The following is a 27,695-nucleotide window of genomic DNA, read 5'->3' on the forward strand; positions in this document are numbered from 1 at the left end:
TGTTAGCAATCAGGTTTGGGAGGTGGAGACCCTGCCCATGCAAGGAAAGGGGCTGGTCTAAGGTACCTGTGAGGAGGAAGATGCAGGGAGAGAAATAGGAGATGGCTGAAGGAATCTTGAGAGGAACCTCTGACCACTTGGGAAACAAAGGAAGAATACAACAGTATGTAGCTCAGTGTAAGCTGCTGGGGCATTTAATCAGTGTAGGATAAAGCTTTGAAGTCCTACTAATGCTAGTGGTGGGCAGTCCCTAGAGTTCTGGTGAGATGCTAGTGGATCTCTAACCATTGCAATGCCTCATTTCTTCTCCAAAACACTGAAGTCAGCAAATGAAACTCTTTGGAACTTGTCAACATTTTTGGTACTTCCCCTGTCTCAGTGAAAAATGTCACTGCACAAGCAACTCTTTTGACATTTCAGCACTTTCACTTCCAGTCAAAGGCAGAACCAAGAAATGAAGATGCAATAAAATAAACTTCAAAGCACAGCAGTATCTCCACGTAGTTCAGGAGGGGGTCAGTCCGATGGGCATAGAGAGGTAGATCCCTCCCGTAATTTTATAATAAAAAATCATAATACATAATATGGAAATATAACATGAGAATATAAGCAAGGAACCTTGTTGAAAATTACATTATTAAAGTTAATTAAAGCATCAGCTCTGCTGAAAGACTGGCTCCATTGGGCTGCTACTCTTCCTGGACTGCTTCCATTCCAGCTGGTCATTATAAGAAGAACTATTCAACTTTAAGAATTGATGCCTGAGGTTGCTTTCTTTCTCACCCTCTTCCTTCCCCACCCCCTTTTCCTTTTGTGTCATGCCTTTATAGATTGTAAGCCTATGGGCAGGGTCTGTCTCATTTCAGTTGACTGTTTGTAATATGTTTTGGAGCCATAATCTTTGGAGGCTATCCTCCAGATGTCCCCCCTCTCTTCTTAAGTGAGGCAGATGACAAGAGAGCCTGCTTGGTTATGGTGCTCTGTCTATGTGATGCTCTCCCTAGCATTAAAAACAACAACAACACCCCTCAAGGTGGCTTGCAACACATATTTATTTTGGGTGTTTGTATCCCCATCCTTCAACAAATTTGCAGGCTTCCTTACAAAATATTTTTTAAATAAAAGATAACAGGAGAATAAACAGTTTAAAAATTAAAAAGACAACAGCAGTTAAAAATAAGAGGGAGGAAAAAATATATCCAAAGGGTCAGTAAAACAATAATCACTTGCCAAAAAAGGATTGTTTCAGGAAACACCAAAGAAACATGAGAGAGTAAGTGAGTGAGTGAGTGAGTGAGTGAGTGAGTGAGTGAATGAGTGTGGGCATCCTTAGGCAGGACATTCCAAAGCCTAGGCACAACCTCAGAGAAAACCTTTTCCTTTGCCCACACTAAAATCATCTCACATATCTGCAGGACACAAAGTACAGCCTGGCTAGTTTAATAAGCAAGCAGAGGTGATAGGTTTCCAGGTATCCCAGTCTTAAGCCATTTAGGGCTTTAGATAATAGTAATTGCAGTGTTTTAAAAAATGTTTGATTTGCAAACTGCATAACAAAATATGGATAAGTAGGAAATTTGAAGAATAGGTGTATTTTGGTTCTTGTATTGTTTTAGAAAGTGTGAATTTTATAGATTTAACTTTAAAGTGTGCACTGAATCAATTTTTTTCTCCATCCCTATCTGTAACCGTAGTCAAGTCTGCTTTCTCTAGAAACAAGTGCAGCTGGCAAACCAATCTAGGTTGGGTAAAAGTCCTGCTGCTACCTGGATATACAGGAGCAAAACCAGATCCAGGAGAACTCTCAAGCTGTGAACCTTAAATTTTCAAGAAGAGTGCAGCCCCATCTGACGAAGATCAACAGATCTGCTAACCAGGAGCATCTCTGTCTGCTCTTGCCTTATCTTGTTTGGATTAAACATCAGTTTGCCTGCCTCCAGTCTGTTACAGACCTCAGGCACTGATTCTGTACAGGTGTCCTCTCACTTATGCGGGGCTTATGTTTCAGGGCCTCTCACGCATTTGTGAAATCACATAAAGTAGGGAGCACCCTCTAAAAAGCCTCTGAATGCCTATCTTTCCCTACACTCCAGCTCTCTCTCTCCAATCCAGACCAAAATATCTAGAGTTGAAGCTCTGGAGGATACGCAGGAAAGCAGCAGCTGCTGCTGTGCTACCCCGCACACCAGCTGTTCGGCAGGAAGGCTGAGCAGCCTAAACAAAGCCCCGCTGCGGCCTCAGGTCTCTTTGGGGCTTCCTCTGCCCTCACTGACATCCTCCTTCGGCTCCAGGGAGGATTTCCTTGTGAGCCACAATGACTGTGATGGCCTGGGAATCCGATTCAGAGGCTGAACCGGAGGAATCCCAGCCTGCACAGGAGTCCCCACCTCCAGGGCCGGCTGAACTGGGGCAGGGCCTTGATTCTGAAGCGCCTGCACCTGTGCTGGATCCTCAGGAGCAGGCACCAGGTGAATCCACTCTGGATCCGGAGGTGGTTGAGGACTCAGTGCCTACAGGTGAGTCTCCCCCTGGGTCCAGTAACCCTTCAGCCTCTCCTGAACTGCAGAGGCTCAGGGCAGAGAGGCGGAGGGAATTGGTTTCTCCCAGGAGGAGTGCTCGCCTTAAGGCCAGGAGAGGTGGGTCTCCTGGGGGCCGGGACTGCCCCTGGCCTCAGAGAAGATAAAGGCCAGTCAGCCCGGTCCCAGGTTGCAAGAGCAACGTCATTGAAGAGCTGTTTCGGCCAGCACCCAGTCTGGTTCCCCCAGAGTTCCTGTCCTTGCCCAGCTCCTCGCCGTGGACCCCGCTTCACCCGTGGAGGACTGTCTGCCGACCCTCGACTCAGGTCCTGGACATTGCCCCACGGTAACCTCCCCACTGGACCAGCACAATGACTCTCCAGCTCTCTCCTGCCATTTCATGGTATGATTCTATTTATTTCCTGGCGCTGTGCATATATGCGCGAGAGTAGAATGCATGAAAGTGGGGGGTAGGGCTGGGCGATGTTAGGCTTTCAACATCGCGGTGTATCATCAGCCAAACATCACTGTTTGGCGATATACTGCAATGTTGAAACAAGCTGCACAGGCCCCAGCCTGCGAGGTGGCAGGTGAAACTGCCACAGCTCTCACTGTGGGAGCTGAGGCACTTTCACCCCAGCACCTCACAGGCACCCCAGCTAGCCCCGGCCTGCTACTCTGCTGGGGGGCAGGAAGACTCCTGCCACCCCCACCTCCCTGCTGAGCGAGCCCCGGTGTCTCTGCTGCTCGTATATGAGCGGTAGGGACATTGGGGCTCCCTTGCGAGACTCAGCGGGCGGGAAAGCTCCAGTCCCCCAACTGAGCGAGCCCGCCAACTCCCCAAGATGGAGGGATTCCTGCGACAGAGTCTGACAGGCTCCGTTTACAGGACTCCCTCCATCTTCTCCAACGCGACGGGGCGGGCGAGCAACCTCTTTCTTCTGGAGCTCACCCCTGCCCCCCTGGTAGAGCAAGCCCCCTGTCCCTCCAGCGTGTGCACAAGCTGGAGGGATGGGGGGGCCTTCTTTGCTCCTCAGCCGGGCAGAGAGAAGACTCCCCCCCCCAGCTGAGGGAGCCCTGATCCTGCTGCTTGCACACAAACAGGAGAAGGATCGGTGCTGCCCAGCTGGGGGAGCCCCGATGCCTCTCTAGCTTGCATGCAAAACATGAGAAGAAATGATTGGGGGCAGGGGCACTTTAACAGAGACCCCATCCTGCCGCCGCCTTGTGCAAGCTGGTGGCAGGTTGGGGGCTCCATAAAACTGCTTGGCTGAGGCAAGGGCAGCTGCACACTCCTCAGCGGAGTAGTTTAAATAAGCGGAGGGAGGAACAAGCTGTATCAGCACCTCACCAATGCAGCTTGTTTCTCCCTCTGCAGTGGTGTGAGGGCAGACCATGATGGCAGTTTCACTCATAGGCAAATTGCTGGTGAAACCGCCACCGCTCCTGAGTCCCTCTACCTCTGCCTCCAGCTCCCAGCTGCAGCTTGTTTCTCCCTCAGCACACTGAGCGCTGGTAGCAGAGGGACTCTGGAGGTGGCGGTTTCACCCACGATATACTGCTGAGTGAAGCCGTCATCGCAGTCTGCCCCTCATATTGATATATTGCCCAGGCTTAATAGGGGGTGCTTGTACTTCAGTGGCCTTCTGGGAAAAGATAATTTGAATTTGCTGCCATCAATGATTTTACACTGAAGTATTTAATACATTTGTTAAATTTATAAACTGCATGTATCCCACAGTAAGTCACCATAAGATAAATGCTTATCTTAAACAACAGAAATTCCCACATATAGAGAGCATAATATTTGCTCTTGGATGCATTGTGGGAGTGAGGATATGACAAACACTTTATATAAGTTTTAATCATGGGATCTCTCAGTTTTATAATAGACCTATTAAACAGTTGCAGAATTGAGAAACAGTATTTTAAGCTATCATGTTCTAAATTATTACTAATACAGTGGAACCTCGGTTGTTGAACGTAATCTGTTCTGGAAGACCGTTCGACTTCCGAAACGTTCAACAACCAAGGCGCAATGGGCGGTCGGCCATTTCAATGGAGAAAATGGAGAAACGCACCTTGGAAGCCATTCGACTTCCGAGGCATGTTCGAAAACGGAAGCAATTACTTCTGGGTTTTTGGCATTCGAAAACTGAAACGTTTGGCTTCTGAAACACTCAAAAACTGAGGTTCCACTGTACTTCATGTTATACCTGAAGCTCTTTGGCCCTGGAAGCCACTGCTAAAGTGGTCACTACTACCATGTATCAGGGCCTACCTGCTCTGTAGATAATAGAGCACTGTTCTCTAGGCCCCACCAGGCACTAGAATAATTTCTATGTAAAACCTCTTCTTTTTATTTAAACTGTGTTTGCAGCCACAATCCTGCTTTTGTGCTGTTCTTTTCAGCTAATTAGTGAGCCTCTGCCAGCTTGTTGTCCATCGCGAGGAGTTCACTCCTTGTTGCTAGGGCACACTGACATGCACCAGTGGTACTAGTTTCAAAGAGATGTGGGGGACTGTAGAGAGAAAGGGCTCATCAAACAAAATGTGTTCTTTTTTCTTTTTTTTAATCCATCCTTTTTGGCAAGGCTGAAAAGTTTGCAATGGAGGAAAAAAAACTGGGTGAATGATAAGGCCTTAAAAAGCTCATTAATTTGAGGCAAGCTAAGCTATGCTGGCAAGTTATCTTATCCTTCCTCAAAATAGACTTTTATCAAAATGGGAGAGCAAGGACCTAAAAGGGTTTGTGCCTTAAAAAAAGTAATTAGTTCCTAAGGATTTTGTTGTTGCTAGTAATATTATTGTGTGGGTGGGTGTTTAAAGATAGAGCTGTAGCCTGTTGAAAGTGCTGTCCCTTCACAGCAACCAGCAGTGTCCTAACTTACTTTTTGTCTTATAGCCTGGTCTAGATTCTAGCCACTTAATGAGCCAATGTCATCACATTCTGTTAGCATCTTTCATTATTGCTAATTTCACATGCTCATAAAGCACATGCTAAACCCCCTCAATATTTGGACATCTAACTGCTGTAGTGCTTTTGACTTTCCCCCACCCCCATAACAGGAAGAAAAGGCCCTGTGATTTAAATCACCATCTTGTTTAAATCACCACCTTTATAGGGATTCTGCTGTAACCCAAATCTGACACATGGGTCTCTTGTCCTCATGCCAAAACTCCAAGTCCTCAGAGAAAGGGTGGATACCAGCATAAATGACTGAGGACTGCTTCTCAGTCCATTTGGGACTCATTTTTCATGAGTGGTGAATTATTTATTTATTGTCACAGTGAATTGAAAAATGGAGGGAGTGTTAAATTGACCCCTGGGGATTCCACCGTTAACACAAACCACAGCTTTCTCACACACCATAGCTACAAATAATCGTTGCTGATGCATTTTCAGTCCTGTGCTAAACTGGAAATTGGGCCCAAGTCCAATATCGAGAGCTTGGAGGATTACTTCATTATCTTTTATGAGGAAAGGGAATAAAATATGGCAAAAGGCAAAAAACTGATATGGTGTGTGGTGAAAGAGCTGCGATTGGTTAGCAGCTGCAGGAAGGCTTGACTTAAAATGGGGCCATGGCTCTAGGGGAAGATGGGCAATCTATGCCTATGTCATCCATGGCACCATGCCCAAGATAGAGCCAGGTAGCTCAGTGGTTGTGTGGTACAGAAACAAAAACATGAGGAGGTGATGGTAGGCTGTAGAGTTAGCCAAAACTGTAAGTAGTCATCCCAGGACAGTAGCATTTGGGCAGGAACTGGGCAGGCTTCAGCAACTGGGTGAGGAGCTACAGATAGGGGTAGGGAAGTGGAGGGGGGAGAACAAGACACAGTGAAGAGAACCCATTGATATTTATGCTGTAGAGCTGTGCCCCCACCATGTCATCAGGGGAAGTAATGCTTCGTTTCCCCATGTGCTGTTTCCATTTCTTAAATTAGACTCCTGGGCTGCTATTAGCTAGGGGAGAAGAAGACAGATAGAATACAAATACCTGACTTTCTTCCTCTTAGTAGGTTTTGGGGGTGATTTAAATTGGGGAAAAAGTAGGGTTGCCATATTGTATATTTGGAGCAAATTTGTTGAACTTTTTTGGCAAAATCTCAAAAATGTTTTGGAGGCATTTTTTGGCGAATTCGCAAAAAAACCCCTACATTTCCAACATGTGTTTCCATATGCCCAGGTTTCCCCGGACAACTTGGACGGTTTTTGGAAATTCCGCCCAGATGCTATTTCGGGTGGATGAATCTCAGCTATGTCCAGGAAATTCCAGACGTATGTCAGCCCAAGGAAACAGCATGGTAGGGAAAGCTTTCTCCCAGTACTGCAGCTCTGATCCAACTCCCTTTTCCTGGCAGCTGCTTTTAAGTGAATACCAAGACGTCAGGAGATCAAATCCTGCACCTCACATCTTTGGTCCCAACAAAACAAATGTACTGAAAAGAGTGGGGAGGGGAGGGAGAGTAAGTGAGAAGCTTCTAAAACATGGTCTGTTGTCTGCAGCTCCTGAAGGAAGCCCACACAAAGAGAGGGTGCTTTTTAGGGGTTCTGTCTGCTTTTGACCGTCTGCTTTTTTAATGGCACCATCTCCCTCTGAGCAAACAGGAGTTTGGGCCTGGGGCCTGCCATGGACCCCTGATAGGGATCTCTTCAGTATTTATCTCTTGACACTCAGCACCCATTCACCTGTAGCTGTACACAAGTCACCACCACCAGCCACTACCCTTCTCTTCCTAGTCACAGGGTCCTAGTTCTCAGCTCCTCCAAGAATTTCATTCCATGTTCAGACAAAGCAAGAAGCAAGTTGTGCAGGTGAACTGTAGAGGTGTCTGCCTTCTCATGGAATGCAGAGTGTTATTTACGTTCAACAGATGTTTTAAGTTCAGATCTTTAAATAGGCAGCCCCTCCTTTTCGTTAATCCCTTCTCCCTTCTCTGCTCCTATAGTTTACCCCAAGCCATAGGAACAAACAGTGTCCCTTGTTGCATGAGGAGGACAGGATTTTCCACATGGCAGCTCAGCCTGAGAACAGTGCCTGAATGTTTGATCTCATTCAGGTATCAGACATCCCTCCGCAGGCTGCTGTAAAGCAATCCGTTCCAGCTGAAGGCTTTTCTCTGAAGGAGGATCAGTTGTTAGAAAAGACAAGCTGAAGCAGGGAGCTGGAAATTCCAGGAGAGAAAAGACGCCACATGCTAAGGATTCTTTACTTCCTTCATGTGTACACACAGAGGGAGAGGGAGAGGGAGAGGGAGAGGGAGAGGGAGAGAGAGAGAGAGAGAGAGAGAGAGAGAGAGAGAGAGAGAGAGAGAGTTATGAAACCCACAAGCTTGCCTACCATGCAGTTTATCCATATGATCAGTCACGGACCAATTTTCAAAATTAAGTTCTTAATTTTATGTTACTGCTCATGGCCAAATTACAAGTGACACTGAGTCACATGTAGTTGCCCCTGCTAGCTAGGAGTTTTATTTACAAAAAGCAACCATGGGGGTGGACAGAAGAACAGAAGAAGGAATTGTGTGTGTGGAGGGGGGCATGTTTAAGTTTTCCTTTCTTGTTATTTTCCACAATGAATGTCAAAACTCCCCCCATCTGCTTTCTCCCTCACAGGAGGAAAGATACGGATTTCTGCCCTTCTCCATCTCTCATTCCCTTGTAAAGTCTAATTCAAACAATCACCGCACTGTGTCTCTTGCCATCCAATGATGGGAGGTGGAAGAGGGAAAATGCACAGCACAGCTGATTTCAGTGTAATTCACACTAGAAAAGAGATAGAAAGCAATCAGCGTCAGCTCTGTCTTTCTTAAAATATTTAATCTGGCCTTTAGTATACATGCATTCTGCCTTTTTATGCAAAACAGGATTTTTTTAGGGTGGTAGGGATAACTGGCATATATGCTTAGACATACAGCAGCTCATTTAAATAAAATAAAATAAAAGTTTGCTGTTTTACTTATATAAAGCATGAGGCGTGCATTTTATGGTAATACAGTCGTTCCTTGGTTCTCGAAAAGAATGTGTTCTGGGAGTCTGTTCTAACTGTGATGCTTGGCTCGTGATATACCACGATGTTGAAAACCTAATATCGCCCAGCCCTACTAGAGAGGGCTTCATCACTGGTCCAGATCATGACTGGGTATGCTGCATGCCACTGCAGGCCTGCCCAAAGTGAATTGACACACTCACCTGTGTACCCTGAGCTCATTCTGGAGCTTTAGTTAGACAACCTGTTTGTCAATAATAATTAGCCTTTACTGTTCTCTGGACTTAAGTGCACACCCTGCCCCCTTGATTATTTTTATTTTTAAGCAGTGATTAGTCTTCCTCTTTGTCTTTCAGTGCAACCACAGTTCAAGTCCCTTAACCAAATATTTAGCAGTCCAGCTTCTGGGCATGTAAGGACCTGCCTGAGATCTTGTTGAGCAGTTGCCAATTAATTAGACAATGCTGGGCTGATCAGACCAATGGCCTGACTCCCTATAAGACATCTTCACAAAGTATGCACTGCAGAAGAAGAAGGGAAATGGGAACCGGATTTTGAGAAGTGGAATGCACACGATTGGGAGTAAATGCAGCTGTGTGTACTCTGTGCTTTGCTAGGGGTTTACTTATGGGGTAAAGAAGAAAAGTAAGCTGAACAAGGCTATCGGCAGAAGGAGAAATCTGAAGGATGAAAGAAAAGTGATGCAGTTTAAAGGAAGCATCCAAGGAGTAAGGAAGTTTATGTAAAGCTTGATAGCATTAAAAGAGGGAAATGAATGATACTTTTTAACCCCTATATGCAAACCCCTGGCAAATTGCATAGTACATGCATCTGTATTTGTTTACAGTTTCGTTGTATCCTCAGTCTCTCAGGTTACTTCCCATTCCCTCAATTGCTTCCCTTATTTTCAATTGTGTGGCTATTTGAAGCTGCTGTATTTAACACTTTATTATGAATTGTTTGCTGCCGTGAGAATTTAAGAATGTGATTGGGAGGCCCTGTGTAAGTAAAGCTTGCTTATTTGTTTATTTATAATAGTGCGGAAGTGTGGGGTTTAATTTTGATGTACAGTTAGTGAATCATACTATTGGCTCCTCTGTCCCTGTATTGTGTGATACTATGAGTGGCAGTTGCTTTTTAGGGTCTTATGTTGGTGCTTCTAAGATTAGTTACCTGAGATCCTTTCAACTGGAGATGTCATGTATAATTCTGAAGCAAAAAGTTGTACTTTTAAATACCTGGTAAAGTATAAGAGCTGAGTTAGTAGATTAAACCAAGACTACTAAGAGATATATCCCCAGTGTCTTCTATGATATTCACTGACACAATTTCTGAAGGTCATTTTGCAGATCAAACACAGCTTTATTGTCCCCCCTACAGATGCATTGTCACCATCCTACAAATGCTGCTCCTCTAAGTGGCTGCCTGTATCATTTGTGTGGTCAGGCCTGGCCCATGGCAAGCATCTCATCTGGCTGTCAAGAAGGATAACTAACCATTGGAGGGTTTTGTGAAGAGCCTTAATATGGCCAAGGCAGCTGGAAAGGTAAACAAAGAAGGGCTGATTCATGCAACCATTTTTAATGTGGTGAAGCCACCCAATTTATTGAGTTTTTTTGGCATGCTGAGCAGTCTTGGTCTGGTATCAGGGGAAGTTCAAGAGCTGCCATTGTTTTATTTACTTTATTCCAAAGATAGAACCTCATGTTTATATGAATACAAGATGCCTTGTAAAGTTCCAAAAATAGTCTCCACTTTCAGCTGAATATATCAAGCCTATTCCCTAGAAAGGGGCGTAGTCGTAACTGTTTTTCCCGTAATTCCTGGTGTGGCCAGGAAGCTAGAGTAGAAGTTTGGCTATGCAGTGATAGTTTTCTTTCTTTATTTTTTGCCCTTTAAAATATTAAAATTAATTTTAATAATTTTATCCCTCATAGATTTTATTGCAAAAATCTATACTGAAGCCTAAACCTGATCTGTATGTCTCTTTTCCTATCTCATTGTCTTGTCCCCAGCTTATTATAGTGTCTTCCTGTCACTATTTCCCCTAAAGTGTGGTGTCTTTTGAGTTACCTTGTGGTGAAGATCCACAGGGAAGATGCCATCTAAGACTCAGGGAACGATTCAAATACTGTGTACCTCGGTTTAAGAACAGCCCTGTTTAGGAACTATTCGGTTTACGAACTCCGCAAAACCGGAAGTAGTGTCCCAGTTTGCGAACTTTATCTCGGTCTAAGAATGGAATCCAAACGGTGGAAGGGCACTGGCAGCAGGAGGCCTCATTAGGGAAAGTGTGCCTCAGTTTAAGAACAGTTTCAGTTTAAGAACAGACTTCTGGAATGGATTAAGTTTGTAAACCGAGATACCACTGTATGTTGGAACGGCAGGTGAGCTGAAAAATGCAATTTTGCCAAATTTATCAGTTTGTGATTTCTCCAATTTGGATTCTGCCTACAGTCCTAATTCTGTATTTAGCCAATGGTTTGTGCATCTTGTCACTTGGAAATGCTCCTGCTATTAGCTGAAGTGAATTGTTTCCTTTAAGCGTTTTACCCTATTTTATATTTGTGTTTTAACTTTAATATACAGTAAGCAGCCTTGAGCATATGTTCCTGGACTACAGGGTAAGCTATAAAATGTAAAATAGGTAAATAAGGTCACAGAGCCTGGGCACACAAGATACTAAATTCCATTGAGCCCTCTGCCCCCTGTACACACAATGGCCCACACACAAGTTTCTGAAGCCATGAGCCTGAAAACCACATCTGAAGATGTCTCAGCCCTTTAGTTATATTCCCTTATTTACATATCTCGACTTGTGCAGTACATGGCTTGTGTTTACTTTGTTGCCATGCCTTGTTTTTAACTTTGGCTTATGGTTGATGCAATTCTAAAACAAAACTAAAATCTCAACATGACTTATGAAGTACTATCATCATCTTTTAAAATTCTGGGATTTAGCAGAATTGTTTTTACAGTAATTGACCAAGATGAAAGATGATGCAGATGTGTCATTTCACCTAGGAACTAAATGGCTGACTCTGTAACACAGCAGGGCAAGAACAAAAAATGCTGCATACCAAGGATGAGGGTTCAGAGCCAGGGAAGCAAGAGGATTCTCTGCTTTGGAGTCCATTCTTTGAAATGTGTGATTTTTGTCCTTCACCATGATCCCAAAGGTGTAGTGTGACTCACCCATCACTGTAGGAACTGCAGTCTCACCTGAAATCCACTTGCTCTTGATTAAGGAATTCAGAAAATGAACTCTTCTCATCTTCTGCAAAACTAATTAGCATTAAATAAGTAAATAAATAAATTTATATGTATACCGCCCTATACCCATAGATCTCAGGGTGGTTTCCAACATATCTGTCACATTTTATTTGTACTACTAAGTCTTGATGTAAATAACATCAAAAGTGCTTGAGAAGGAAGCTGATGATTCATATTCCCTACTATTACACAGTTGCTGCTGTAATATAGGTGGCATCTTCTGGGGTTGAGTACATTCTTTGTATGCAGAAGATCCCAGATTCAATTCCTGGTACATGGCCAATTAAAAGGGGAGGTAGTGCTGGGAGGCAGGCACACAGCGCACTCAAAACGGAGAGCCAGACACCCCCCGTTCAGGGTGGTAGTGCCAGGAGGCAGGCTGCACCGGCAAATAAGCTTTGAATTTTAAAGGTGTCTTATTTGCAGGTGCGTCTTATATTCAGGCCAATACAGTATTACTAAAATTTCTATATTGCCCTTCATCCAAAGATTAGAGGCCAGTTTACAATATAAGAACACAAAAATGCATGACATAACAAACAGAAACAATAAATCCTTCCCCATGGTTTAAAAGGCCATAGATTATTTAATTAGCTGCAGGCCTACAGGCCTGGAAGAAGAGGAATATGTTTTCCTGGCACCTAAAGATATGTAACGAAAGTGCAAGGTGAACCTCCCTAAGGAGAACATTCTATAAGTGGGGAGCTCCTGCCCTCTGGACCTCTCGCAGAGGAGGCACACAAAGAAGAACCTCAGATGATGATTATAGGGGCTGGTTTAGTTCCTATCAGGAAAGAAGCCCTTGAGACACTGCAGTCTTTACCAGTTTAAGGCTTTATAGGTCAAAACCAGCACTTTGAATTGAGCCTCTAAACTAATTGGAAGCCAGTGCAGTTGGGCCTGGATTGGCGTTATATGCAAAATCCATCTTGCTCTGGTGAGCAACCAGGTTGCTGAATTCTGCGCAACTGACATTTCTGAATCATCTTCAGAGGCAGCCCGATGTATAGCACATTGCAGTAATATAACCTAGAGATTACCAGAGCATAGATGACAGAAGTTAGGCGGGGCATGGCTGGGCCACCAGCCAGTGCTGATGAAAGGAACTTCATGCCACCAAGGCCACCTGAGCCTCAAGAGAGAGCCATAGATCCCTAAGTCAATGGAAACTGACTGGTTCCCTTATCTTACTTGGTTTGGAGGCATAGGTTTTGACTTGGTGATGGTGTGGATTATTGCCCCTCTCTGTGACCTGCCTGACCCTCTGGCATTACCTTCACCATCCCCACTCTCTGATGAAACTGACAAGGTGGTGGAAGAGGTGGGAAGACATGGATATATAAATGCTGCCCTGTCACTTTCTTTTAAACATTCAGATATTACTACCTGCATCAGTGCTGATGCACACAAAGGCTTCTTTAAAGAAACCCCTCTCTTGGAAGCAGTAGCAATAGTGGCAAGAAGGGAGAAGAGCAATTAGAGAGAGAAGAGGGCCACTGAGTCCTCTGTTCCGCTTCATTCCTTGTGTCCCTTAATGTTGAAAATTCAGTATGCAATTTATTGTCCCTACAAGGGAAAGCAACTCACACAAATGCATCACACAAGGTTCCCAGTGCAACTAACTGACTGTGGATCTATTGGCATGTGAGTTCCCAGACCATGCATTACAAACTTGAGGTGGGCTGCTGGAGTGAGGAAAACACAAACCATGCACATACCATACATTTAAAACACATTTCCCTTCTCCAACAATTATGGGAACTGTAGTTTGCTCCTCACAGAGCTACAAATCCTACCACCATTGACAAACTACCGTTCTTAGGATTTTGGGGCGGGGGGAGAGGAATGTGCTTTGCATGTATTGTGTGTTCATAGTCACATTCCCCAAACATAATAATAATAATAAATTTATTATTAATACTCTGGGCTGGGTTTCCCCAGCCACTCTGGGTGGCTTCCAACAAAAGATTAAAAATACATTAAAACACTTATCTTCCCTCCCTTCTAGCCCAGCAATGGGATCCTGCCTGCTTAGTAGGTGCAGGCTTAGCTGAGTGAGACACAGCTCTCTCCCACGGTGCTATGGCTGAGGAGGCACACAAGGGCAGCACCTTTTTGTTAGAAGGTGGGAACTAGTTAATACGCAGCTGCCATCACTCTTGATTCACCAGAGCCTTAGTTTGCTAAGGTCAGTGAGTGAGGCTGCCAAGCAGGCTTGAGATTCCACACACCTCTTCCGATAAATTAAGTTACTGGCTTCCAGGACATAACTGCTGATAGGAAAGAAACAGCAAACAGTGTGGCCATGCCAAAAAGAAACACACAATCCAGTAAGTTATATCAGGATAGTTTCTAAAACAGTTGGGCGTATGAATAGAGAGGTCACTTGGACCTATCTTTAGAATTCCATTGGGTACACTGAAGGCCAAGCTAGATGATACGTTAACTTCATAGCCATGCCCTTAAGTACACTGTATCTTGAAAGGACCTAATATGTTACTTACATATAGCACCCTAAACAACACTGGGCCAGGTTATTGGAAACACTGACTTCCTATCTATAGCCCTATAAGAGCATTATAAGATCAGTCATGCTGCTGCTCAATGATTACTGACTTGTAATGCAAAGGCAGGCTTTCTTATTGATTGTACAGGATCTATAGAATGTCCTCCCTGTTGACATTTGAGATTTGAGAATCTGTATTGGCATTCCACCAGCTCTTGAAGACACATCTGTTTATACCAGCATTTCCCGATCCCTTGACCTGGATCTCCTGTTTTTGCTGTTGTATTATTTTTATGATACTGCTTTATGGTATGTTTTAATCATAGATTATAATTAGTATATTTGCCTTTTATATTTTGTAAACAGCTTATAAGTCAGTTTAGACATGGAGCAGCATATAACAACAACATCAACAAAAATAATAAATGGGGTTTTTGGGGGGGGGTTAACAGTTTTCCTCCCACACTGGTCCCAATCAGATTGGTACACCTGTGATTGCAATTTGTGTAAGGGGAAAAAAGCAAATGGGAGTCCCCCCCCCATCCTAATTGTTAGCATGCAGAAAGGGGGTGAGCCAAGTCAGGTCCTTGGCAATGGGCAAGCTGCCATGCTAGGTTCCTGATCTGAATCAGGCCTTCTGTGCTTGCAATTTGTGTAACAAAAACAATCCTGCACTTTAGAGCATAGATACGAGCTAATAATATCATCTCGTTTGACCCCCTCAAAAATAGTGAGGGTTATTACTTAATAAATAAGGGCTCATCGGGAGAAAGAGAAATGAAGGTTTTTATTCTGAGCTCCCACGTGCCCTGTGATACCTCAAGGAAACCATGGAGTCAAAGGGAATTTAGGTTGACCAATTCATGTATGCAAATGCTCACCTCTGCTTTTCTGCAGCAATGTGGCATCAGGAGTTGGTAGTTTGCAGGGAGGAAGTGGTGGAGAGGTGAAGATGTGATTAAACCTGGTGCGGGCAACCTTTGGCCCTTTAGATGTTGCTGAACTACGAGTCCCATCAGCCCTGGCAAGCGTGACCAATGGGCAAGTATGACAAGAGTAGTAGTTTAGCAACATCTGGAGGGAAGATTGTCTTCCCCTTGCAGCTTCCCCAGCTGTTTTTTCTCCTGTAGCCCCTTCTCCAAATAACACTTTGAGTCTTTGGAGAAGGAGCTGCATCAGCTAGCAAAGTACCTTGAAGGCCATGTTTATACTTCAGCAACAGCTATACCACCATTATCTGCTAGTTAGGAAATGTACCGGTACCTTTCCAATTCCAGTTTTGTCTGTGAATACAGAACATGAACACTTGCCCTCAAATAGTTGCAAATATGGCTTTCTGTGCTGAATCAAAAATGAGTTTGAGTAATAAAGAAAAACCCAGCCTCTTAATCTGTATATCCAATTTTCGAATCAGAGGCGAGCAAGGGAGGAGCCGGCCTCTTCCTTTCTGTTAACTGCAATTTTTACAAGGCTACGGAGTGGATACAGTTTGGCTAAAGTTGGTGGGAGTTTAGGACAGGGGTTGTGGATTTAATTAACACCCCCTTTCTTCCTGCTCCCTCAGTAATTTGAGCACTGTGTATCACTATTCTAATCCAGGACAATTAACAGTAACTTTTAAGTGTTTTTATGTTCTGAACACACTTGAAAATAAATACTGATTTAAGCCCTTCTTTCAGCTGAACGTTTGCCAAAAGCCACATTATTCACAGGTCCCACTGTACATGCAGTTACTCAGCTCTGTCCTTTGTCACCTATAAAATCAAAAGCTCCAGTTTCTTCCATTCTTTCACAGGGGCCCCAAAGTGTCTGGGACTTGGCTGTGGGAATGTAGGGGTGTTGAGGTAAACATAAACCCTTTCCTAGAAGCTAGGCCTCATAAACACAGACAGTGGTTGATGGAATAACAGCTTCACACTAGGCTGGATATAGGGATTTGCCGCTAAAATGTTGCTACAGAGCTCAACAGCACTCAATTTACAAAACCTGAAATCCGTTTTATTTGAGATCCAATGGAAATTCTAATTTGGACCCTAAATGGAATCCACACATGCAAATAGGGCATCTGCAGTAGAGATGATGGTTTGTTTGCAGATTCCAACATGGCCCTATAATGAACAGTAAAATAAATACAGACAGTTTGAGATCCATAGAGAACAAGTAGTTGACCCAGTGTCCTTTGCAAGAGAAAAAAAAAGCAGCAGCTAATAGCAAACTTCTGGAGCTTGTTGATCCTGTGTCAGTATTTGCTGCAAGTTCCAAATTGTGAAATCTCTCCACGATGTGGGACAGATGTTGTGGCAAAGAAAATAAAAACAAACAGACATCAGGCTGGGAAAGGCAGAGACTAAAATGACACCATGTTCTAATTCCCTGTGGGACAGCTCCATGCAGCTTTCCAAATGACTGGACCAATGAGCAATTGGAGACTGAACAAGTCATATAAACAGAGCAGCTCAAGGTCTGCAATCAGTTCTGTGGAGTGTCTACAGTGTGAGCAGCAATTCCCGAAGGCAGGGGAGGAGGAAGGAATATCTTTGCTCCGGTGTCTTCTAAATGATCCTGACAATGCTGTGTCCAGAGCTGTTTGCGTAACAAAATGTACTCAAGTGGATTTTTTACAAAGCGCACTCTGGTTCCTATGGCAGTAGATCAACAAAAGGATATTCAATTAATTCAGGCGAAGGAATTCCCTCTTGCAGAGGAACTAATTCAGAAGTGGAGGTAAGATAAGGGCAGAGATGTACCAAAGGGAAATAAATGGGTTTATTGTCCTTCATTCAGAAGAGAGGTATAGAGGAATCAACAGCAGCTGCAGCTAAGACAAAAAGAGGAAAGACTGAATAAATAGCCCAAAGAAGATAAGGACATTACATGCATCCTTCAGTCACTTGGACCTGGAAAAGTGACCTGAAAATACCCTAAACTTAATATTAATAAACTCCCTCTCTCATAATACTAGGATCAGGGTCCTCCAAGGAAGCTGAGTATTGGAAGATTCAGGACAGGACAAGAGGCAGCACATACTGAAACTGAATAATTGGCTGCCACAAGATGGTGTGGTGGCCACCAACATGGACAGCTTTAAAATGGGATTAGACGAATTCACAAAGGATAAGGCTGCCAACAGCTACTCCTCACCCTGGCTAAGTGTCCTTCCCCCAGTATTGGTGACAGTATATTCATAAATAACAGTTGCTGAAGAATTCAAATAGGGAAAGTGTTGTGCTCAAGTCTTTCAGGTGGGTTTTCCATAGACGTCAGGTTGGCCACTGACATCAGGAATCACAAGACAGAGAAGCCAGTAGGAGAACACTTCAATCTCCCAGGACATTCAATACAGGATCTCAAAGCAGCTGTCTTATTACAAAAGAATTTCAGAAACAGACTTGAAAGAGAAGTTGTTGAATTACAACTTATCACTAAACTGAAAACTATGGAGAGACATGGTCTTAATAGAGATATTGGATTCCTGTCTCATTATATATGCTAATCATCTGCATACTATCCCTTGCTTTTTCCTGTAGGACTAATTGCAGTTAACAGTCATCAACAGGTTTACCATACCCATTGAGTCAATCACCCATCTCCTACTACCCTCCTGAGAAAAACCCCACCCCACCCTCTCCTCCCACTATATATAGTGGGACTTCTGGTGACTTCTGTTTTGGTGTATCTGAAGAGGTGTGCATGCACACGAAAGCTTATACCAAGAACAAACTTAGTTGGTCTCTAAGGTGCTACTGGACAGTTATTTTATTTTATTTTATTTTATTTACATATTTCGACTGTGTCAGAGCAACATGGCTACCTACCTGAATCTAGGTTGGCCACTGTGAGAAGAGGATACAAGGGCCTTTGGTTTGAGTCAGCAGGGCTGATGTACTTAACTTTAATAAAATATAGAGATCTTCTCAAAACACTTTCTCAAATGGGTTTCTCATGTTTTCTGATCAGTTTGAAATTGCCGTTAGAACAGTTAGGAGCTTTTCCTTTCCAGCAAGAACCCAGCCACAAATATAAAGGGAACATTCTGAAGCTGAAAGTTTGAAAAGAACACAGGGAAGATATTATTTTACCTGAATTGTTCGTTTCATCTCCAACTACAGCTTGTAAAAGCTTAGTAACAGCAGGATTGTGTTATGTGGGGAAAACCAAAAACCAACCTTACTTAACCCATAGTTACTTAAAATATATCCAACAATCAAAAACAACTGCCTTCCACTCTTATTAACTTAATGACAACAAATTATCTAGTTTAAATGGCCCAATGTAGTCAGGTTAACAATTGACCAATCTGCTGATCAAATCAGAATGCTGGTTGTTCTAGACAGTGGCTTTGCACCACTTCAGAATGGAAGAGGGGAAATTGTGTAATTGTGTAAGCCTTTGTAAAATAAAACTCTCCAAGTTGGACCCAAGCTAAATTAGTTGAACTTAAGGTAAAGGTAAAGGTACCCCTGCCCGTACGGGCCAGTCTTGACAGACTCTGGGGTTGTGCGCCCATCTCACTTAAGAGGCCAGGGGCCAGTGCTGTCCGGAGACACTTCCGGGTCACGTGGCCAGCGTGACATCGCTGCTCTGGCCAGAGCCAGAGCCAGAGCCGCACACGGAAACGCCGTTTACCTTCCCGCTGGTAAGCGGTCCCTATTTATCTACTTGCACCCGGAGGTGCTTTCAAACTGCTAGGTTGGCAGGCGCTGGGACCGAGCAGCGGGAGCGCACCCCGCCGCAGGGATTCGAACCGCCGACCTTTCGATCGGCAAGCCCTAGGCGCTGAGGCTTTAACCCACAGCGCCACCTGCGTCCCCCTAGTTGAACTTAAGTGCACTTAAAATCAATGGGGCAAGTTAATCATGACATACTGTAGTTTCCCAAGACGTCAATGGAATTTAAGTTAAACTAACAATTTGGATCAATCCTTCTATATACAGCATGCCAGGGGAAAGAATCCAAAACTAGCCTTTTCCACTGGAATATGATTTCTAGCTGCAGGAGATTTTTTTTACACATAGAAGCATTCAAATATGTTCTCCCACCATCTGTATTTTGAGTTCCATAAGTGCTGTATCATGTGCTGATTCTGAACATGTAAATCCTTATCAGAATCACAGCATCACCATCACAGGACCTGAAGAAATCTCGAGAGCAAATTAGTTCAAGCTTCTATGGTGAAGCAATGTTTGCAACAACTTAAGCTATCTCTCACTGATGCTTAAAGGTAAAGGTACCCCTGCCCGTACGGGCCAGTCTTGACAGACTCTGGGGTTGTGCGCCCATCTCACTTAAGAGGCCAGGGGCCAGCGCTGTCTGGAGACACTTCCGGGTCACGTGGCCAGCGTGACATCGCTGCTCTGGCGAGCCAGAGCCGCACACGGAAACGCCGTTTACCTTCCCGCTGGTAAGCGGTCCCTATTTATCTATTTGCACCCGGAGGTGCTTTCGAACTGCTAGGTTGGCAGGCGCTGGGACCGAGCAGCGGGAGCGCACCCCGCCGCAGGGATTCGAACCGCCGACCTTTCGATCGGCAAGTCCTAGGCGCTGAGGCTTTAACCCACAGCGCCACCTGCGTCCCTCACTGATGCTTAACTTCTCATAAATGCCAGTCGGTAACTTGAGAACTTTCCTAAGCAATGTATTCCATCACCGTCACCAACAGCAGGCTTTCCATAGGCCAGTAATTTCCAGTTCTGGATATATTGTGGAATCTATACCTTTTACAGGATATTCTACTTTCCTTTTTTTTTTAAAATATTTTTTATTAACTGGCCAATCACATCAAATTAAATCACATCATATAAATTCCGAATTACAAAGCCCAATTTTTAAATTTTGTTGGGGGAACCCATACTTCAAGATCCAAAGGGGAATTCAGATCATCTTCTTATTACTGCGTTAATGTCCAAATCAGTCCCAATCAGTCCAAACAAAGTTCATAATTCTATCCAGTCTTATCTTGGTGTTGCCACATCATATCTTGTTCGTATAATTTCTCTTTTTCCTTTACGATCTCTTCTGTTAGTCTCCTTAAGCCGATAGCAAGTGTAATAATCCTGTGTGGATTTCCCGTTCCTCCACTAAGTCCAGATGGTTTCCATATATCTCCTTCGTAGATAACATCACTTTTTCCATCGTAAATTTTGGCATTTGTCGCTCTTAAGTCCCACCGAGGAGTTGATTCACGATATGTAAACAACTCTATTTCTCTCTTTCTCCTCCCAGACCCAAGAGCTCCCACAATGCCTCACAAAATGGCGAATGGCATTTTTTCCTGACTGCGTCACTCCAAAACTCTTAGCTTTCCAGCTTCATCTTGAAACATTGCTTTGGATCGAAAGTTTATCTCCACACAGCCTTAAATCCACAGCTTAAGTCCTTAATTTTTGACTCATTAGGGGAGGGGGATTCTTGTTAAGTCACATAAAAAGGTAGAGGCAGGTTTTTTCCCCCCTCCCCCCTCAGTCATTACCGTATCTTGACGTTCTTCTCGTATTTTATTGTTGTCTCTTCTGTCAGCAGTATTTACTCCCCTTTTTCCTTGCTGTATGTGCAATTAATCATGTCCAAATTATTTCTTTTAAAGATCATTGCAACCAGCGGCGCGAATCGGGGACGGTGTTGAGGAGTGCCGAAAATCCCACAGGAGGGCTTTGTGCCTAGTGCCCCCACCCCCACAAGTTCGGGGGTGGTATAGGGCACAGCAGGCAAGGGCCGTCCCCCCCATAATCCTGGGGGGGGGGTTAAGGAGGCTAATTACCCCCATCATAGCCTCCAAATTACCTCGTGTGGGTCGGAGAGATGTTATTGTCAGCCATCTTCCGATGCGCCACCTAGTGGCCCCCCGGATGTTCTACTTTCCAGTGTATCTTCTCTGGCCAGAATTCTTGGACCGTGTTAGCTAGGGCTAATGGGACTTGTAGTCCAAAACTACAAGTTGGGGTAGACTGACTTGTGTCTTTCTCTTTTAAGTGAAGCTTGACGTGAGACATTACTCCATCTCAGGCCTAAAGAATACAAAGCCCCAGTTGTTTCCAGTGTCCTAGACCTAGATCTTTTGTGTCTGCTAATAGGACCCAAAATAATATTTGACATTTTGCAGCAATGTCACATTGCTGACATATTTGTGCTCACATGATTGACTCTACTCCCAGCTTCTCTGTGCTGCTGTTTAGCTATTTATCCCCAAACTAACGCATTTTGATTTTGTGTGTGGATGAAACTTATGTTTTATTTTCCTAGCCATTGCTTGTTGGTAGCAAGCATGCTTTGCCTTGGAAATTCTCATGTTTAATCCTTGGCATTGCCATCTAAAACTATATTGGGCCTTGTAGAGCCACTGCTAGTTAAATAGACATGCTGGGATAGATGATTCTGTGGTCTGACTTAATACAAAGCCGCGTCATATAATACCCCCATTTATCAAGAAGATCACAGAATCATAGAATTATAGACTTGGAAGGACCCTTAGGATCATCTAGTCCACCCCCTGCAATGCAGAAATATGCAGCTGTCCCATATGGAGATCGAACCTGCAACCTTGGCATTATCAGCACCACGCACTAACTAACTGAGCTATCCAGTTGGTGGATTTTACTGCAAGCCTCCCAAGTCATTTCAGCCTACTAAGCTTTATTGTCAGCTATTGATCTGAATGGTTTCCTTTTTGGCTACTCATCATAGTATTAATATCACTGTTAAATACTAAATTTAGGAAAACATGAATCAATATTAGGGCTTGTTTGTATGACGAAGAGCTTAATTTGAAACATTTTTCTTAAAATGATGATAGTGTTGGGAAGCATGTATGTTCGGTTTTTTTCTTTAATCCTCTTCTTGTCTCTCTGAAGTTTGTCATTTCCCAAACGCTTAAGTACCATCAAACTACAACATCCCAGCAGCCCATCAGTCCACATATATCTGCATGCAGTGATTGATACTTAAATAACTCAGGGCAATGTCTCAGCACATGAGACAAATCTATAGTATTTGCAAATGCTGATGTATAGATGCAGATTTGGGTCTCTGAGCACATTAAGATGGTGAGTGGCTCTGGTTTCACTGGCACTGTGCTTTGGAGCATGCCCAACAACCCTGTAGATAAAGGTATTTTTAAATACGTTTTAACAAAATGAAGGAGGGTGAAAGGAGTCCTGGGACCAATGCAAAAGACCCTGGACATGCTTAAAGCCCCTGAGCCATATTCTAATAGTACCCTTAGTATACAGAGACAGAATCATGCAAATAAGGGCCTGTAGTCAAATATATTGTGCTACGACACCCCTATGTACTTCTCCATATTGGTGCACATATGAAACATATCTGGTTAACAGACCACACTTTCTTCCTCCCTATGTAAGAGCTTCCACTGAAAGAGGAAGAGCGAGCAACAAAATGAGCATGTACTGTCTGGACATCTTTTACTTGCAGAAAGGGGAACTTATGTGTAACTTGCATAGGGAACTTGGGGGGGGGGTCCTCTTCACTTGGTATATCCAGCCAGATAACCATGAATAGGATTACCTGAAACACATGAGGCAATCAAGCCTAATGCTGCCTCTAATGGAATACAGTGGCATTAACTTGAGTGAATTCTTCATTGATTCCATGGTGATAATGTTGCACATTGCATGCATACGCTTGCTTCCAGCATTTATCTTAAAAAAAAACCCACCCCTGTACAAATGAGCTCCATATCACAACAGATTACAGGGGTGCACCCAGCATTCCTTTCATAGTTAAATTGGGTTGCATGTTTTACCAAAACTTTCAAAATGGGGTGCTTAGTAAGTAAAAGGCATTTTACATGCTCATCACTCTGGAAAGCCTGTAGGCATATATGTATCCTCTCCACCATGCATATAGTGTGTGGTGTGGCTTATGTGCCTGATCTTAGAAAAAAGGGTACAGGAGTCATTTGCATATGAATGTATGCCACACGTCATATGCAACATTGCATCCATCAAAGTCAAGCAAATATGCACATCCCATCCGACACCCTACCACACATCTAGTCCCGAGAATGATGAGCATCTGAACTAGCTCTTACTTTCGTGATGAATGAGGGTGGAATGTTTTTACCCTTCAGAAAACCTCTCTAAAGCCATTGCTAATATGGTTTGCATCCAATAAAATTTGTACAGATTTACAATTGCTTATTCATTGAGCATTGAGGCTGACCTTAAGAAAAGAGAGAAAAATCACACATGCAACCAAAAAACAAAACAAAATGCAGCTGGCCGGTTTAAAGTCAGCCAAAGAGCAGCCTACTTACTTTCTTCCTCACATCAGTATAGCATAGTTCTGGAAATGACTTTTATATGCTATTCATAGCAGTGTCTATATTTGTGTGTTGTGGAAGAAAGTGGAGATAGAACGAAAAAAATATCCAGTTATAGTTATCTATCCATATAATCATAAATCATATTTCCTACATTGTAACTTATTCCTCTTGCCTTTATCCATTCGCAACACTGTTAATAACAATGATAATTATATAATCTTCTTTAACTCTAGGATTCTATTCAGACTTCATAATCTTCACAAACATCTGTGGAGTATCCTTATCTTCTTTGTTATGCAGTTCCCGTTAAGCAAAACAAACCTTGACAATATCCATTTTCCCATGCTTAATCTTTTGGCTACTGCTCTGGCTTCCTAGTCCTACTAGGCCTACTAAATACTGGAGCGACAATGAGCCTTATACCTGTGAGACTTTAAAATTTTATCCTGCAGAGGAAGATAACCTCTTAACAAAATACTTAATTCTGATGAAGTGTCAACAACATGAGAGTCAAGGTTACCTTCTTCCTCTCTCTCCCAATGTATCATCTCCAGAGAGGAGGTAGCAGATTCTGTGCTGTACTTGACCCTAAGAGTGCCACTGTCAGAGAAGAAAATACTTTTGTTATTTGGTTGTTTGTTATGTAATTATTATTTGTTATGTACTAAGGACAATTACACACCACCATTCTAGCTCAAAAATTGAGCCACTCAATGTAACTTACAGGACAAAGTAAAAACAAACCTTCCAAATGGACAATCTACTGAGGGTGAGTTTACCAGGCAGTGTTTCTTGGTATGAGAAAAGGGACTTACAAAGGTATTCTACTCCCTCTTTTTATGAAGAAGCTTAGGAAGGGATGTACTGTAACAGGAAAAGGAAAAGCTTCATGGGTTAGCAAAGCACAAGTTGCAAAGAGTGCCTCTATTTAGTTTGGAGAGGCTCCTTTAAAAGTATATTCATATTCATGCTGATGTAATACTTAAAATGGGTGCTTGACAACATCTACAAAACATGTCAAATACGATGTCCTACAACATAATTTCATTGGGTATTTCCAGAAAACTTGTTTATTGAGCAGGTTAGGGAAGGTTAGATGCTGCTGCATCAAAGCCAGTTTTACCCCACAGTTTCCAGTGCATTTTCCTATTACTTTTCTTTTTGCAAAAGTCTGATCTTTGAGGGTAACTGATTCATTTCACAATACCTCCCAAACAATCGTAACTGCACAACCTAAATTTGGTGGTATGTGGCTGAATCCCACCCCAAAATAGCAACTGGCTGGAATCCCCTTTTATGTTTTAAGTGATATCAATGGAGGTGCTAAGATGCATCAAGTTAATAAAAAGCCCACCAGGAGGGAAAATTAAATATGTCACAAATTTCTGCATAGTAGAATGGCATCCTATAGATAGTAAACTTTGTAAGTTGCAAATTTAACTGCTATGATTACAGGAAGGAACTAGCTAATTCTAAGGTCCAATTCATTTGTGCTCTTTGGCTTCTTTTTCACATTACTGCACTTAGGTAGTGTTAGATTCTGGACTTAACGGTATTATGCCACACCCCCTTTGAGACGATAATGTGTGGAAGGCCATAGCTCAGTGGCAGAGGACCTGCTTTGCCATGCAGAAGGTCACAGTTCAAACCTCAGCATTTTCAGACAGGGCTGGGAAAGTCCCCAGTCTGAATCCCTGGAGAGCCACTTCCAGTCACTGATCACTGCTGAGCCAGATGGACCAATGGGCGTCCTATGTTATTCAAAATGGATTTTTTAGTTAGTTAGGTAGTTTTGTAAACTGCTTAGAGGTTTTCCTATACTCAAGCAGTATATAAATTTTGTTAGATAAAATAAATAAAACAAAATGTGGAAAGCCAGCACTGTAATAATAATAATAATAATAATAATAATAATAATAATAATAATAATTTATTACTTATACCCCGGCCATCTGGCCAGGCCTCCCAAGCCACTCAAGGTGGCTTCCAACAGGATATTAGAAACACAATAACTAATAAAACATTAAAAGCTTCCCTAAACAGAGCTGCCTTCAGCTGTCTTCTAAAAGTCAGATAGTTGTTTATTTCCCTGACATCTGATGGGAGGGCGTTCCACAGGGCAGGTGCCACTACCGAGAAGGCCCTCTGCCTGGTTCTCTGTAACCTCACTTCTCACAGTGAGGGAACCGCCAGAAGGCCCTCAGAGCTGGACCTCAGTGTCCGGGCAGAACTATGGAGGTGGAGACACTCCTTCAGGTACACTGGGCAGAGGCCATTTAGGGCTTTAATGGTCAGCACCAACACTTTGAATTGTGCTCGGGAGCCAATGTAGGTCTTGGCGGCCACTCCCAGTCACCAGTCCAGCTGCTCCATGTAGAGTGCATTGCAGTAGTCCAAGCGGGAGATAACCAGAGCATGCACCACTCTGGCGAGATAGTCTGCGGGTAGGTAGGGTCTCTGGTAGACAGATGCGCTGGACACAGAATAGACCTGTGCCTCCATGGACAGCTGTGAGTTCAAAATGACTCCATTTGGGGGCCTTTCTGCTCATTCTTCAGAGTGGGTGCCCTGGACTTCCGTCCCAAAGGCTTCTTCTTATGGCACCACTGTTTATTTGTTTAAGAGCTCAGAGGCTGCTTGTGTGACCAGTGTAAGATTGGCGGAGGGACCCTGCAGTTCCAGTTACATTGGAAGGAGATAGGGCACTTATGATTTCTCAGACACATTGCAAGCTTAATTAAAGCAACAGCCAGCCAGTGGGAATTTTGATTCCCTAAGGGCACAGTTAAAAACCCCACCCTGTTGCTGGGTCTTTGTGGATCCACTGCCACACCCACAATTGCTCATGCCTGCTGCAATTGAAGGAGGGGATAATGATCAGACCTGATCCCTGTGCAAATTCCAGGCTGGCACAAATATTAGGTCCATATTGGAACTGGATGCTGTTGCATGATAGTAGGGAGATTGGCTCAGGTTCCAATGGACTGGTTTGATCCCACCCTGAGAATGCCCTATTGTGGGGCTTTTTGCTGGCCTCCACCATTGGGCGTACCACCAGTGGGCCTCCTGCCCACCCATGTTTGGTAGCCATTAGGGGGAGATTGCTGCTCATAGAGCTCATTCTGATTGTGGGTGGTAAGATTTGCCTAGCACATGGAAACAGGTAAACTGAAATCACTCTGTTTTAACAGTTAAGATTATAGACGGTCACCCAACTGCAATAAGATACCCACTCTCGTCTCATCTATACATGCACATGAATACTCCTTGGTCTTAGCTTTGGCAGCACATAAGGGATGAATTTTGGAACACAGGAAAAAGATTGTACAGAAGCGTCCAAGGGAGGCCTGTACAGGGATGAGGTGACGCTGTCTCATCCTGTGCCAGCTGTGCTCTTAACAAATCTTGTGCAGTAAATTAGAGCAACCTTGGGCCTGTTGCAAGTTATTGTGCTAGGAACTCTCTCAAGGAAACATCAGTCTGGAATTTGCAGTGTGGGCCCTGAGAGATAACATCCACTTCCTGGGAAAGCACTAGCATGGAATAACAATTAACCCCCGTATTAATTATTGCATTATTCTCTTAATAATAATACATTGGCTGAGTGTTTTATGAAGCTTAAATAATGAGCTGTAATCAAGAAGAGTATTAGTTTATCATTACTGGGGTGTGTGAGAGAGTTGAGTATGCAAGCTTGCTTTTCATAGTTGGTGACATGCTGTGCTGGAAAGGCTGAGGAAACAGATTAATGGATAAGGCGCAGGCTCTCCCTGGTCTGCTAAGGCATTGCTTTAAAAAAGAGAGTTCAACATAAGGTTGTTGCTAAGGCTGCTGAACTAATCGGGGCTCAACAACAGGAACTGTGCTGCAGTAACACTGAAACTAAGCAGGTGTGGACCTGGTCAATAAACTGGGTGAGAGACTTTTGTGAGCCCCTTGCAACATACTTCTTTTAAAGGGAGGGACCCCAGCCAAAGTGGCAGAGCACATGCTTTGCACTTAAAAGGTTCCAGGTTGAATCCCTGCCATCTCCAACCAAAAAGGAATGGGCAGCAGGTGATAGGAAAGGCCTGGGTCCCTGGAGAGCGGCTTCTCCTCAGGTAATGCCGGGTTAGATGGACACGTAG

At 43.6% G+C, this 27,695-nt stretch overlaps 2 long non-coding RNA genes across 11 annotated transcripts in view; one reads left to right on the forward strand and one right to left on the reverse strand.

Annotated features, from left to right (window-relative positions):
* Positions 1-27,695, forward strand: part of LOC307226738 — a 142,408-nt gene that overhangs the window by 16,332 nt on the left and 98,381 nt on the right. The window contains exons 1-2 of one of the 10 annotated variants that reach the window (XR_013843551.1): positions 2,884-2,919; positions 9,890-10,055. The exons of 1 other annotated variant lie outside the window; for it this stretch is intronic. This is a non-coding gene — a long non-coding RNA (uncharacterized lncRNA). Of the gene's footprint in view, positions 1-2,883; positions 2,920-2,959; positions 3,277-3,579; positions 4,257-4,355; positions 5,200-8,287; positions 9,238-9,889; positions 10,056-27,695 lie in introns of those variants that run through there. 8 more of the 10 variants (XR_013843552.1, XR_013843553.1, XR_013843554.1 and 5 more) reach the window with 8 other exon arrangements.
* On the reverse strand, positions 23,337-24,495 carry LOC307226759. Its single transcript, XR_013843562.1, has 3 exons — positions 24,313-24,495; positions 24,089-24,168; positions 23,337-23,465 (listed from the first exon to the last, which is right to left on the reverse strand). It is a non-coding gene; the product is annotated as an uncharacterized lncRNA (long non-coding RNA).

This window comes from Podarcis cretensis, assembly GCF_951804945.1.
Source record: "Podarcis cretensis genome assembly, chromosome: 1".
NCBI lineage: Eukaryota > Metazoa > Chordata > Lepidosauria > Squamata > Lacertidae > Podarcis > Podarcis cretensis.